The sequence below is a fragment of the Thermobia domestica genome, chromosome 2 (assembly GCF_964235325.1).
Source record: "Thermobia domestica chromosome 2, izTheDome1.hap1.1, whole genome shotgun sequence".
Lineage (NCBI taxonomy): Eukaryota > Metazoa > Arthropoda > Insecta > Zygentoma > Lepismatidae > Thermobia > Thermobia domestica.
The window spans coordinates 314259128-314274170 of record NC_137455.1 but is presented as its reverse complement, the minus strand read 5'-3'; the positions used below and the strand labels follow the sequence as shown (position 1 = coordinate 314274170).

The 15043-nt window shown below is 36.6% G+C and overlaps 1 protein-coding gene across 1 annotated transcript in view; it reads left to right on the top strand.

Annotated features, from left to right (window-relative positions):
• The window catches only part of LOC145679485 (uncharacterized), a 74237-nt gene extending 60342 nt beyond the window's left edge, over positions 1 to 13895 (top strand). Inside the window, exon 7 of the mRNA XM_081750064.1 lies at positions 12677 to 13895. The gene's annotated coding sequence lies outside the window, so the exon portion shown is untranslated. The remainder of the gene's footprint in view (positions 1 to 12676) is intronic.
• Positions 13896 to 15043: the final 1148 nt, after the last annotated feature.

Sequence of the window (15043 nt, the reverse complement as noted above, 5' to 3'; positions counted from 1 at the left end):
TCTAGTGGACAAATAGTGAACCTTCTCATTAAAAACGTGTATTTTGGAGTGCTTCCCCTCCCCGTCCAAAAGAATCCGTAGTTTCGGAAGCGGCAAAACTGCTTTTTTTTTTTTTATGTCAGCGGGAGGGCGATAGAAGGTAGCAAGCAAGACGACCCAGAAAGTTGCACATGTTTTGACTCCTTGCAAGATGAAAAAAATGTTGTAGTATGTCCCTTTCAAGACTATGTTTACATGGAGAAATATTGTAGGGTTACAAGATTTTTTTTTTTTTTTATGACAGCTACAAGATTGTTGTAAAGTGGCAACCTAGCTTTACGCACGAGGAAGAAGCCGAACGACCATCTATGGCCACAAACGATGACAACATTGAGCGTGCACGTTACATGGTTCTGTTAGACAGACGAGTGACTATTGACGAAGTGATACATCATCTGGAAATTAGTCATGGTCCCTGATACAACTTCTGACCACAAAAACCGGATTACTCTTGTTCCTCTTTGGTGCAAAACTTCTAATGGAGCAGCCATGAACTATTTGCAACAAAAGAAAGACAAATGGAGGAAGTAGGATCAAACTTTCACAATAAAACAAACGAGGACAGAGATTAGTATGAATAATATAAAAAATAGCTACATTGTTTTGAATTACCCTCGTATATCTTTAAGAACCGATCGAAAATTAAATAACGAAACTTTAATTTCAGCTCCTATCACGTGCAAAGGTTCTTGTAATTTTCACTCTTCCAAACTATATGCTACGCATAAATATCAGAAGTCCTATAGAACAACTACTTTCAGTTTGTCTGCTAACAGGTATCAGAGCAAACATAGTAAGAAATATAGAGAAGCTACTTTTAGGAACCGATTCATCATCCCAAGAATAGGTTTCATGTCATCCCTTAATATCTTCTACTCAAACCGGAAGTGATGCAAATCAATCGTTCCCGGTTTCAACATTGATGTACCTAGGTATACAGGACAAAAACTAACAGATATCGAAAAGCTTTCTTTTCGAATCGATTCAGCGTTTAAAGAAAAGATAATATTTTCACATATCCACATATCTCTACTAAAACCGGAAGTGGTAGAAATTTACAACTACGTACAGTTTCAATATTAATCTTATAGAACAAAAATGATAAGAACTGGAGAAGCAGTTTTTTTTATTGATTCAGCATCCCAAAAATAGAGTCCATTCTTGAGGCCGCGGTGGTTCAGTGGTAGAGCGTTCACCTCTGGTGCATGGGGTCCCTGGTTCGAATCCCTGCTCTGCCCAAGTGGACTTTGTGATGCGTGGGTTTCCTCGGAGTTCTCCCGTTTTCTACCGTTTTATTCATTCCACCATTGATTTAATTTCTCATCATCACCGTCTCCTTTAGCCTAGCCGGCATAATCGTGGGACGTAAATCTACCGTAAAAATTTTCATTTTTTTTTCATGTCATTCCTAACAGACCGAAAGTAGTACAAATTAACCCTTTTCTGTTTCAACTTTGATCACCATAGAACAAAAAATGGTAATAGATAGCGATAAACGGTTCTCTGGGATCAATTCAGCGTCTCAAGGACAGATACATTCTCCTTTCATTCGTATCTCTCAACGAAATCCGAAATAAACTTACTACTACTGGTAATTATACAAGGTGGTTCAAAACAACACCGATAAGTTTGGGAGGTGATTCCTGACACCAAGATAAGACAAAAACTATATAACAACTTGGGTGCAGAAAGCCGCCATTTCGGAATTATAGACCGGAAAACGTGAAAAAATGAACTTTATAAGTCCACAGCTGCAATTCTATGGGACCTACTGTACTAGGGTCAAGATTTCACATAGGAACTAATATGTGCGCTATCAGAATATACACGTTTCAGAATCCTAAGGTACTCACGCAATAATTTCTATAGAGGAACTTTGGCTACGGGCATAAAATTTGAAGTACTCACGAACTACCTCTATAAAAATTGTTGCGGAAATACTACAGGATTTCTGAAACATGGATATTTAGATAGAGCATATAGTAGTTCCTAAATAAAGTCTTGACACGGCTACGGTAGGTCCAATAATTTTGGAGGTATGGACCTTAAAGTTCTTTTTTTTCTTTTTCTTTCTTTCTTTCTTTCTTTTTTTTTTTTTTTTTTTTTTTTTTTTTTTTTGTTATGATATTGGTGTTAATCAACATCCAAGAGGATGGTAAACATTTTGGTACCAATATTGACTGGTGGCCACTGGTTACTGTTTGATACCAATATATTCAGCATCCTCTTAGTATTATGTTCCAGTGACATAGGTGATGAAAAACTTAAGTTAATAATTGCTATACTCGCGTGAATTCTATGTTCACTCCGAGAAGGTAACATCAAAAGTGATCCAAATACAAAATTAAAGAGGAAAACAAGTCCTATGACCTTGTTGACAAGATCAAGTACGCAAGTGGAATTTCCAAAAACAACCAAAACATTACATAAACACTTTCTAAGTGACTATTTTGACTATTTCTAAGTGTCTTTGGCGTACTTCAAAATAAATCACGAATTAGTATAAAAACTGGCAATTTTGAACGATTATTATCATTCGACGTTCATTCGATCAGTGTTCATCTTCCGAAGTTAGTAAACGCTTGAACCGCATAGTTTCGTGTCAACTGTCTTCTCAGGATCTTCCAGATGTCTCGATCAGAGCCGACGACCATGAAAGGACTCTATGGGTTGTGAGTATGCATTCTGCTTATAATTATTACATGATTTATCACTGTGTAAAAGGGATTGCATGAACTCATGAACACGCACGAGAGATATCAAGCACTGACTTCTTGATAACCAACTCCGACCACTATGCTACTCGTGTCTCTGTTATAACCTTGTACATATCATTTGTATTGCTTCTTTTATATTATCTGAGGTTATGGTTGTAATTACTTAATAAAACTAACTCTAACTCTATGGCCTATGGAACCCGGAAGTTCAATGCCGCGTTCACAAAAGCTCTCCACTGACTTCTATCCTTAGCTAACTGCATCCAGTTTCTACTTTGTATTCCAATCTCTGCGAGATCAATCTTAATATTGTCCTCCCATCTGCGCCTAGGTCTTCCTAATGGTCGTTTTCCGATTGGTCTTCCAGTCAAGACTTTGAAAGCGTTTCTACTTTCTTCCATTCAAGCTACATGACCCGCCCACCTAAGCCTCCTAGACTCGACGACCCTAACAATGTTGGGTTAACCGTATAAATTATGTAATTCCTCGTTATGAAGTTTCCGCCATTCCCCATTCTCGTTCCTCTTCGGTCCGAATATTTGTTTCAGGATCTTGTTCTCAAATATTTTCAGTTTATGTTCTTCCCTCAGACTAAGCGACCATGTTTCGCAACCATACACAACAACAAGCATGATTATCGTTTTGTATATTTTAAGCTTCAAATTCCTCGACAGAATTCGCGACGACAAGAGATTTTAAACCGAATAGTAACACGAATTCCCTGCTTTTAGTCGACATTTAATTTCTTCGTGAATATGATTTTCCTCTGTTAATATTGATCCTAGATATTTGAAACTATCCACTTTATCAAAAGTATTGTTTAATATTTTAACGCATCCATAATTTGCTGTATTACGGCCCAACGCCCTTCCATGTATTTAGTTTTCTCTGCATTTACTTCTAAACCCATGTCCCTGCAAGCGTTCAATAAGATCTCGGCATTTCTTTCTATTGTTCTCCTATCATCCCCTATTAAATTTACATCATCAGCATATACCATAACCTGGTGAATACCGTTCAACTCTAGGCCCTGGTTCCTATCTTTGATTTTCCTTATAGCGTATTCCAGAACAAAGTTAAATAATAATGGCGACAAAGCATCTCCTTGTTTCAGGCCATTTTCGACGTGAAAGCTCGTGGACAAAAATTTTCCTACCCGGACTTTACTTTGGGATTCATTTAAACATATCTTAATTAATCTAATTAGCTTTCTCGGTATTTCAAATTCTGTAAGAACGTTGTATAATGTTTGTCTCCTAACCGAGTCGAATGCCTTTCTAAAATCAATAAATAGTTGATGTACCGGGGTATTGTATTCCCTTTTTTTTCGAGTATTTGGCGAATGGTAAATATTTGGTCGATAGTTGATCGATTTCATCTAAATACGCACTGATAATCTCCAATAATTTCATCTGCATATGGGGTCAATCTTGCTAATTGAATATTTGAAAGGATTTTATAGGATGTTGACAGAACAGAAATGCCTCGATAATTATTACAGTCAGCTTTGTCGCCTTTCTTGTGAATTGGAATAATGATTGATTCTTTCCACTCTTGTGGTAATTCTTCCTTGTTCCAGATAAGGAGAGTGATTTTGTGTATCTTGTTCCACAATTTTTCGCCTCCTGCTAAAATTAACTCAACCGGAATTTCATCTACACCCGGAGATTTGTGTTTCTTTAATTTCTTTATAGCGGTTTCTACTTCTATTCGGTTGAGTTCTGGAATATACGGTTCTGCGGTGTGTATCTCCTTTTTTCCACGCACACTAGTTTGGTGTGTGTTAAGCAAATCGTCAAAGAAATCTATCCATCTATTTAAGATGCTATCCGTATCAGTGAGAACTGTACCGTCAGATTTCTTTAATATATAAGCACGAGGTTGATAGCTTTTCTTAAATTCGCTGATCCCCTTATACATGTCCCGGATATTTTTATTTTTACAATTATCTTCAAGTTCCTTAATTTTAGCTTTCAAAAAATCACGTTTCTCTGTTCTAAAAGTTTTGGAAGTTTCCCGCCTGATATCTGCGAAATTTTGTGTAGTTATTTCATTCGGATTTTGTAGCCAGCGTAATTTTGCCTGTTTTCTCTTCTCTGTTAGTTTAATGCATTCCTGGTCGAACCTACGTATTTCTGCGTGTCCCGATTTTTCTTTTGCTAAAATTTTAATGATATCTCTAATTTCAATCCAGGTATCCTCAACACTAGTACACTCCGAATCTTCTAAAGCCGAGAATCTATTCGAAACTTCAATTTGGTATTCCTCTCTTACCTGGCTCTCTTCTAATTTCTTTAAATTGAATATCTCCGTTTTCGGACAATGAATATTACCTTTATTTAACGATAATCTCTCTCGTATTATCGCTGCTACCAGGTAGTGATCAGTGTCACAATCAGCCCCTCTAAACGACCGGACATCAATTACATTACTTAATAAATGTACTCCTATATGGATGCTGTCTTGCTCCTTAGATGATGACTCATCTTCCATTATATTTTAATATCTCAATGATATAAACGTGACAAGTAAGCATCATTCAGCATCATTTTCTGGCTCCCCCAGTGGAATTTCTCTCGAATGGTTCATGATGTTTTGTGGTCCTTTTTCACATATATAAGGCGCATTTTTTTGCTTTGTTAATTCCATTGTGGTCATTTCGCTTTTCTCATTCTCTTGCCATGCCCACAACTCGTAGTCAGGCTTCTTTTATTCCTTTACACACGCTTCAATCTCAAAATACAAACTCTATGGCAGGTATTTCTACTCTCATCCCCGATATATACATCCAAGAAACAAGGGCGACTTTATTTTTACAATTTTTTTTAAGATTGCACTGTTCAATAACTGGAACAACTCAAAATGTATCAAAATTTTTGAAAAGTCACTTTCCGGGCCCGCTCACCACTGGTTCTCTACCCAAAATCTCTCAATCCTTCCCTGGTCAACCATTCAAAAAAAATTTCTTAAACAGTTTGGCGATGAGCAGGTTCCCAGGTCTCGTATCCATCAATATAGATTCCTAATTCAACTTCCCAACGAGCCACTTTCACATTTCGTTTTTGCAAAAAAAAATTCTTGCAGGTCAGACCTACACACAATTAGATTTTTAAGAGTTTATTTTGGAATGTCTCGAATATGACTCCCGAAAACATTCGTTGGTTTGGCACTCGCACCATAGCTGATTATCTTACATTTATAGAAGTTACAACCTTGGAACACACACAGCTCACGGCCCAAAAGCGAGAAATGGATGCTTCACTTTTACGCCACCCATCAGACGACCCGACCACTAGCGCCATCCAAGATCTAATTCATCAAGTTTCGCAATTGCAGCTTCATCTTAACACCTTTCAAATTCCCAACCCGCCTCTGTTCATTTCGCTCCCACCCGTCCTTGTTCTCCCAGTCCCGTCCATCGCCACAACAATACTTCTGATTCTCTACAACCAGTTTCGCCTAATTCTCCCTCTCCTTGTCTCCAACATTCCCATTCCACTACTTCACTTCCTCCTTCCAGCTTATGTACTCATTGTACATCTCATCATTCCCATTGCTGTCAATGTACTTCCTCCTGTAATTGCAAAAGCCCATCTCAAACACTGACCTCCCGTAATAACAAACAAAACACTAAGAACAAAAAATTCCTTAAAAATAAGGGTCACAGGCGTTTCTCAACCCCAAAATGTCTATTCAAATCAACACCCGACCCCACCTATACCACCATATCCATTCTATCATCCCTTTTTCAGTATCCTACCCGTCCCCAACTCACTTCCCAAGCTTCCCTCCCCTCTCCTTCCCCAGATCCCATGAATACTCATACCACTAAACCAAAAAACGATAAAAATTAGCGCGAGAGCATACAAGCTTTCTCGCGCTCAGTTCTTCCTCTCCCACTTCTTCCCTTCCCTTCTCCTCAGATTACCATCAACTACCATTGCATTTCAAAGACAAATTACCATACGTACAAGCCCGTTGCATGAACAAGAATATTTTGTTTTGCTTAGATTCTGGAGCAGAGGTGAGCCTCTTTCCAGCCGACCAGTTAGATCCTTCTGTCCGCACTTTTAGGCTTCATACAGTTCTGAATGGTCTATCATCATCTCCGGTACATCTTTCCCGCGCTACTATTCTCAAATTGAATTTCAATTGCCACCAATATTTCGTGCTTTTTCGTTTAGTTCCCTTTAAAGATTCCCCCCCCCCTGAGATGGCTAAGCTACATTAATACATTCTAATTCGCCATAAAGACAAAAAAAAGTCACCTGAACCCGGTCGCTGATTACCTCAGTAGGCATCCTGCCCCTCTTACTCCAGACACAATAGATACGGACAATGAATTTGTGCCTGATTCTGTCCTCCTTACCATCGACAACAATTTGGACTTATCCCGCCTACAGGGTGAGGATAAATTCTTCTCCAAAATCATCGATACTCTTAACAAACGAGACGAGACAGATCCTTCATACCAACGTCTCAACAAACAATACGTCATTCAAAAAGCCATACTTTACAAGAAACTATATCGAGTATCTAACTCTCGCTTACTGGTCTGCGTACCCGACAGTCTTAAACCAGCCTTATTTGATGAATATCATGACGCAACGACTCATATTGGTTTCACCAAAATGTATTGAATACTGAGATATAAGTAGGGCCTACTTCTTTCCGAGACTAAAATCTTGGCTTGCTCAAAAACTCATGTCATGCAAAGGCTGTGCCATCTTTAAACGCAATTACATGCCCAACAAACCAACAATTCAGCGCTTTTCTCAATCCGGCCTATTCGAGACCTTTTCCTTGGATCTAGCAGGCAAGTTAATACCCAGCGATCCAGAGGAATTTCAGTACTTTTATGCAGCTACCGATCATTATACAGGTTTCACCATAACTCATCCCATCACTACTCCCAACTCTGCAAACTTCATCAATTTCATCACTAACCATATCATTCTTCCATACAAAACTCGTCGCACAATCTACCTAGATCTTCAAAGCTCATACCGATCCACAGTATCCTTAAACTTCCTTAAATCTCTCAATATCTTAGTTAAATACGGCCTACCCTATCAACATCGTTCATTAAGCACAGTTGAAGAAAGATTAGGCTTCCTGCAATGCCAAGAGAACCAGAAATTGTGGCCTCGCTTTCTTGCTCATGCAACTGCGGCCCTTAATAAGTCACCATTAACCTCTATTGGTCTCTCTCCTCATTTTATCCTTTATGGCGTTCATCCTACATTACCCTTGGACAACCTATTGCATGTCACACCGGAAACATTAAACACCAATGATCGCCTACTGGCACTTAAAGAAATTAGAGATCTCGTTGAATTCAGGAAACACCAAGTTTTCACCGATCCCAAACCACGCATTGAGAAGGTTAAATATTGACACAGTTCTTCCCGGACAGTTTAGTTATGGTACTTAATACTTCCACCAAACCTAACACTTGTAAGCCATTATCCCGCCTTTTTAAGGGTCCTTACAAAGTGATTTCGAATGTCTCAGCAGATGAATACCTTTTAGATATTGATGGTAAGCCAACAGTCATTGCTAAGACCCTTTTGAAATATACATCCCACCTACACACCCAGACCCCGAATTTGAATATAAGTATAAACGCTTTCTCACTAACTCTAAATAGTCCTGACCACACATCACTTCAAAACACAATTACCAATTACATTTCTTGTTATGTTCTGATTCTCTAATCTAAGGTTCATAGTGCAATATACCATTTTCTCTGTGGGCAAACTTCTGACTCTGTCCCTCGTTATGCCATGGATTACTGTTATATATGCTAGATCTCCTGTTAGTTAGGCAACACACTGTACTGACAACCTTTCTCCCGTGCACCGATTTTTTTCTCCTTCCTTCTCTAGCTGTGCTCACATCAAACTTTTTTTAGCCACAATATATTGGTCACCTGTCCACCTCCACAACCTTCTGCCTCCCTTTCCCTTCCTTTTCACTCTACCTTTTCCCTCCATCGGCAATATAATAGTACCAATCATTAAACACATCACTGTCTTCCCTAGACGCGTAAGGAAAGACTTACCATCTAATTTTCTACCTGTGTCCTTTTCTGGGGTGGCTGGTCCGATCCCACATGATATCACTAAGGTGACAGGAACGAAATTTCTCACCCTCATTAATATTTATATTTTACAGTCCATATGCATCGTGTTGCCGTGACACCTTTTTGTTTCTCTTCTTTCAGGTTTATTCTTTCCACCTTATACGTATCGGCCTCCACCACGTTAATGCCACAAGACGTACAGTTTGTCACTGGCATTGATTATATTGCCCTTCCCCAAGCGATTCCCTATTCCCAGACCTTTCCTTTAATCTATAACATTTCCGCATCTATCTTTCACTCTCTAAATTCAAACATAGATTGCCAAAATAACACTTCCAAGTTGTGCACGCATTTTCAAGATTTCCTATTATCAATTAGCGATCTTTCTTACGAAATTCAAACTTCTACCTACTTGATAAAATCTCTTTCGGATAGAACAACTCTTTCAAAGAATCCGAGATCTCAAAGAGACCTTTTTAACTTCATTGGATCAGCACTAAATTTTCTCACAGCTGTTGCTACTGAAGACCAAATACATTCGACTACACTCAATTCCCAACAATTAAAATCGCACGTTGAGGATCTTGAAAAACATGAATCTATTCTCAGTTCCAATTTTTCGGATCATTCTCAATAGGTTGCAACACTTGCAGAACAAATATCAACTTCATTCAAAGACGTGCAAACTACGGTATCTGCTCTCATATCAGACGAAACCCGTTTACTAGAAGTGACGCGAACTGACCATTCATCTTTTGTTACCTTTTCCAAATTGTATTTAGAATTTGACAATACAATCCTACTCATGGTTCGTCAGTTACTTTACTTAATTAATTTCAATGACATCTTTGATCAATGTAAAGAAAACCGTTTATCACCTCAAATCATACTGGTTCAACAATTACATAATGATTTACACAAATTTAATCTCAAATTAGCTTCAAAACATCTCCGCGTTAATCCTGTTGTGACTGCATCACTCATTTACACCCTCCCTCTTATCACTTGCTATTTCTTCAAAGATCACATCATTTTACACGTAAAAATCCCGGCTATTCCACTCCACACGTTACCCCATTTATTTAATTTAATCCCTTACCCGGTTGCTTCAGCTGAAGAAAATTGTTATTTACAGGTTCCTTCAAATTTTGTTGTTTTTTATGGATAATCAAGCTATCCCCTTTACTCCGGCTGATCTTACATCCTGTTCTTTCTCATCTAAACACTTTTTGTGTAAAATCACTACTATATATATATATATATATATATATATATATATATATATATATATATATATATATATATATATATATATATATATATATATATATATATATATATATATATATATATATAATTATACTATAGCTTCTTGTATACACACACTGAAATACCAGCATATATCCGGTTTATTAAAAAAACGCTTGCTCTTGTAGCTGTTGTATGATAACCTAGCAGTTTTCAATCACACAAGTATATGATTATCAATTCATTTTAACCCGACCACCCAATAACCTTCATTATCTTTCCCTTAATGGCACCATCACGCCACTATTTCTCAATAATTCTTTAAACATCCGCGTCACCTAACCTTGTGACACAAGCCTCCTTTCCACTACTACCGAACTAATACCCCGATCCCGTTTCTGTCTCCCAACCACTGTCATTCCCGTCTATTTAGTTCTTCATCATGTAAATTTACTCAATTCCGACCTACTTCTCTTACCCGCCGATAGGATCCTACCTTATAATCCCCTTCAGAATCTTCCCCTTAATTTTAGTCAACTCATTACACCAATAACAGCTATCAATTCATCACTTCAACCACCAACTTGGCTTTCATGGCTTCCTATGGACGATTATCCCACCATCTCTTATTTCCTTTTCTTTTATTCTCTTTTTCCTTTCTATGGCTAATACACTTTTTATCTATTTTTTATATTGTCGCACCCACCACCCTCATTTTACATCAATCGAACCTAAGTCACCTGAAATGGTTTCCCTCAATCAACGCTAATCAATATCCCGTATGGATTCTCTACAAACATCACACATTTACAAAGCCAAAACTGGTGGTCACCTCACGCACTGTCTTCCAACATTTTCATTCCTAGCTGTTTTTTGTTCACCACAAACAATCACTAGCATCTTCCTACACATCGGCCCATATTATTATTATTATTATTATTATTATTATTATTATTATTATTATTATTATTATTATTATTATGCAAAAAAATCCTCCCATCACCAATCATCTCTCCTTTCACTAATCCCTCACATACACTTCCCACAACCAATCCATCCCATCCTTATTTTCCCTCATAAATAACCGAAACTCCCCATCCACAACCATTATCCTCAATTCCCCCTCCCGCAAGTCACCTCTATAACAGGCAGTGCACATGGCTTTTCTATTTTAGCAATTTTTGTAACTCTTTCCCATAGATTTCATGGAATACATACTTCAGCACTTCCTTTTTCTAATTGTGGCTTCACCAGACTCATTCCAACATCACGTAAATAAAGGCGTCTAATAACATTAGTTTCTGGATTACCGTATTTGACTGGACTGTTCTGGACAGGATTCTCGACTGTTTGAGGAGTTTTCTTCCCCTTGTTTTTTTTTTTTTTTCATTTCTACCAATCAAAATGTTAAGACTTTCTTCCTCAACATCGTGTTCATCACCATTTATTTCCGACCAGTGGCGTAACTACGTTCCCCCCGCAAGAGAATACTTAGGGTCCCCCACCTTAATAACATTATTTTGTGTTGAACGATAGATTACATAATAAATAACCATACTTCCCTGTACCTGTGAATAATGAGTTCAATGCATGCAACTACTAGGCTTAAATATTCATAAATGAAAACCACTTTGATATACATATAATTTATTCAATAAGCTTCACAATGAAAGATGTACAATACTTTAGTCTTTGCAGCCAGTGACGTCAGTCGTCATGAAGAGTAGCAGGGATTAATTGAATGGTTTCCTTGCTTTCCTGTCAGCAAAATCCTTTACTAACTCCCGTACATTCATTTTTTCAGCTTTGTCCGCATTTGCTGAGAGCAGTGCTGGATTACTTAAGTTATTTTGGCCCATTGTGCTTCTCACATAGTTTTATATTAATTTCAATTTTGAGAACAACCCCTTCATAGACAGAGACAGGGAGCACCAAAAACAACAAATACGCGGCAATCAGTTCTGAAGAGCTAGATGTCAATGACATATTTCACAATTAAAAACCTTGTAGGTCAAACAGAATTTTGAACTCTTATTTCAGATTTCAGCTGTTTCACAAAGCAAATTACTTCCATCGGAAACGAAGAACCAATATCACAACTGTAAGTTGTTTGAAGTATCTGTGCCCTTCTTAGAATTTCATCATCAGTGAGATGAATTATATTGGCAGGAAACAAAAAGGAAAAATTTGGATACTGTATCACGCAAAGATGTAAAAAGACAATGGAACTGTGAATTTAGTATATTAAATAGTTTAATATAGATGTTAATTCTAAAGTTTGATTCAATATTTCCCAAGGAAGAAAAATATAAAAGCCGATCGAACCGAATCTTATCGGTTCAGCTGTAACCAGGAAGCTGTTTAGCTACTGGTGTGCAGATACCAGGAATTTCACACGCCAAAATAGTCATACCTGGATATATATATATATATATATATATATATATATATATATATATATATATATATATATATATATATATATATATATATATATATATAAAACAATCCTAATATTAACAACAAAAAGTAGTGTAAGTGACGAGAAACATCATCCTCTAAGTCTAAAATTGTTTCTTCTTTACAGAGAGACAGCTGAAGAAGCAGAGGAATAGATTCTTTGTGGCAAAAAGGGCGAGATCTATAGACATTTCGAGAACATAGTAATTTTTGAATCAATTCAAGCAATTCGGAAGCGAATTTGGACAAAGAAATGGAAAGTACACGAAATTGTGATTAATTGGGAAGAACTGTTCTAGAAGTAATTCATTTAAAGTTTCTGAAGATGAGTACCAGTATAATTCTGAGTGAAGAACATTTTTTTCAATCAAGTCGTTTGAAGAAACTTTAATCATCAAAATCTGATGAAAGAGCTAATCTTGTGAGGAGCATGTTCTGCGAAAGTTTCTGAAGATGACTACCAGTATAATTCTGAGTGAAGAACATTTTTTTCAATCAAGTCGTTTGAAGAAACTTTAATCATCAAAATCTGATGAAAGAGGTAAATCTTGTGAGGAGCGAGTTCTGCGAGTCATAAATTTCTTTTTTCTCTCTTAAATCTCCATTGACGAATTACAAATATCGATGGACAAATCATGATATTGTATCTGCACAGCACCCTTAATGCATGGGTACATGTTGCGTCGTGCTATAATTATGAAAGTGTTTCTTCTTTACAGAAACGCAGCTGAAGAAGAGAGGAATTGATTCTTTGTAGCAAAAAGGGCGAGATCTATAGACATTTCGAGAATATAATAAGTTTTGAAACAATACAAGCAGTTCGGAAGCGAATTTGAATAAAAAAAATGGAAAGTACACGAAATTGTGATTAATTGGGAAGAACTGTTCTAGAAGTAATTCATTTAAAGTTTCTGAAGATGACTACCAGTATAATTCTGAGTGAAGAACATTTTTTTTTTTTTTTTTAAAAACCGTTTGAAGAAACTTTACTGGATTGTGATTTAATGGAAAAAACTGTTCTAGAAGTAATTCATTTAAAGTTTCTGAAGATGACTACCAGTATAATTCTGAGTGAAGAACATTTTTTTTTTTTTTTTAAGAAAGCCGTTTGAAGAAACTTTACTGGATTGTGATTTAATGGAAAGAACTGTTTTAGAAGTAATTCATTTAAAGTTTCTAAAGATGACTCTCAGTATAATTCTAGTGGAGAATATTTTCTTGAAGAATGACGTTCTGCAAGTCATATTTTCTCTCTCTCTCTCTCTTAAATCTCCGCTAAGAAATTACCTGTTTTGATGGACACATCATATGTACAATGTTCTCAGTCTCACTTAATAAATTCCAGTAATACGTAGCTAATAGGTGTTACTCATTTTATTCTTGTTTTACATAATTTAGTGTTATGCTAGCAACATCTTTACTTAAGAGCTGCAGACATATAAATAACAATCCTTACTTACATTTCTGATGATTTAATACTGTTATTATATTCAATTATGAGAAATGGTGAAATCCATTCTTATATTTCAGAAATAAGCTAAATTACTTAGTTCAGAATAAGATTGAATATACTCACTTCAAGTGTCTTTCAAATTAAAACTAAGGTAACAAAGTTTTCAGTCAAATATATAATTTGCTGAGTAGAAACCTAAACTCTTAAGGCCTTATGCAGAGTCGTTTTGACGTATGGTTAACGTCATACTAAAGGCCTGACTACTGCAGGAAACATGTTAGTCCAACTCTTTAGTATGGCACTAATCTTGGTCAGAACGACTCTGCATAAGGCCCTTAGGGTCTTATGCATAATCGTTTTGATATGATTAGCGTCATACTAAAGGCCTGACTACTGCAAGAAATATATGTTAGTCGAACTCTTTAGTACGGCACTGATCATGCACACAACGACTCCGCATAAGGCCCTTAATATGTAATTTAAAAACGAGAACATTTATGAATTATGCTGTCAAATTCCCTTTGTAGCTACTACATCTAAAGGCGGAATGAGAATGAGAGATTTAGAAAACAACACACAGGGACATGTATCTCTTTTTATCTCAACGACAAAAGAAAAAAAAGATCGGTTACTGGAAGAATGCGTCAAATTATTTAATACTCAGCTCCTGATTAACATTCTGTTTCGAAAGATATTACTCATACACCTCAGCGTGATTTTGTAGGAATACTTTGAATACTGAAAAGTTAAATACTGTTGAAAGTGCCTTGCCACTATATATATATATATATATATATATATATATATAGAGAGAGAGAGAGAGAGAGAGAGAGAGAGAGAGAGAGAGAGAGAGAGACTGTACCATAATTCGTGTTATTTTCTACAGCGCTGGGAGAAGATGAAGTTTATACACTATTAATGTAAAATTTGGCACTCTTATTGAGAAATATCTGAATTTTTCGAATTTCTAAAGAAAATAAGAGAAAATTGGTGTTTAGCCCCCCTTTTAGGGGTGTAAACACGAAAGTTCATTTTCCTTAT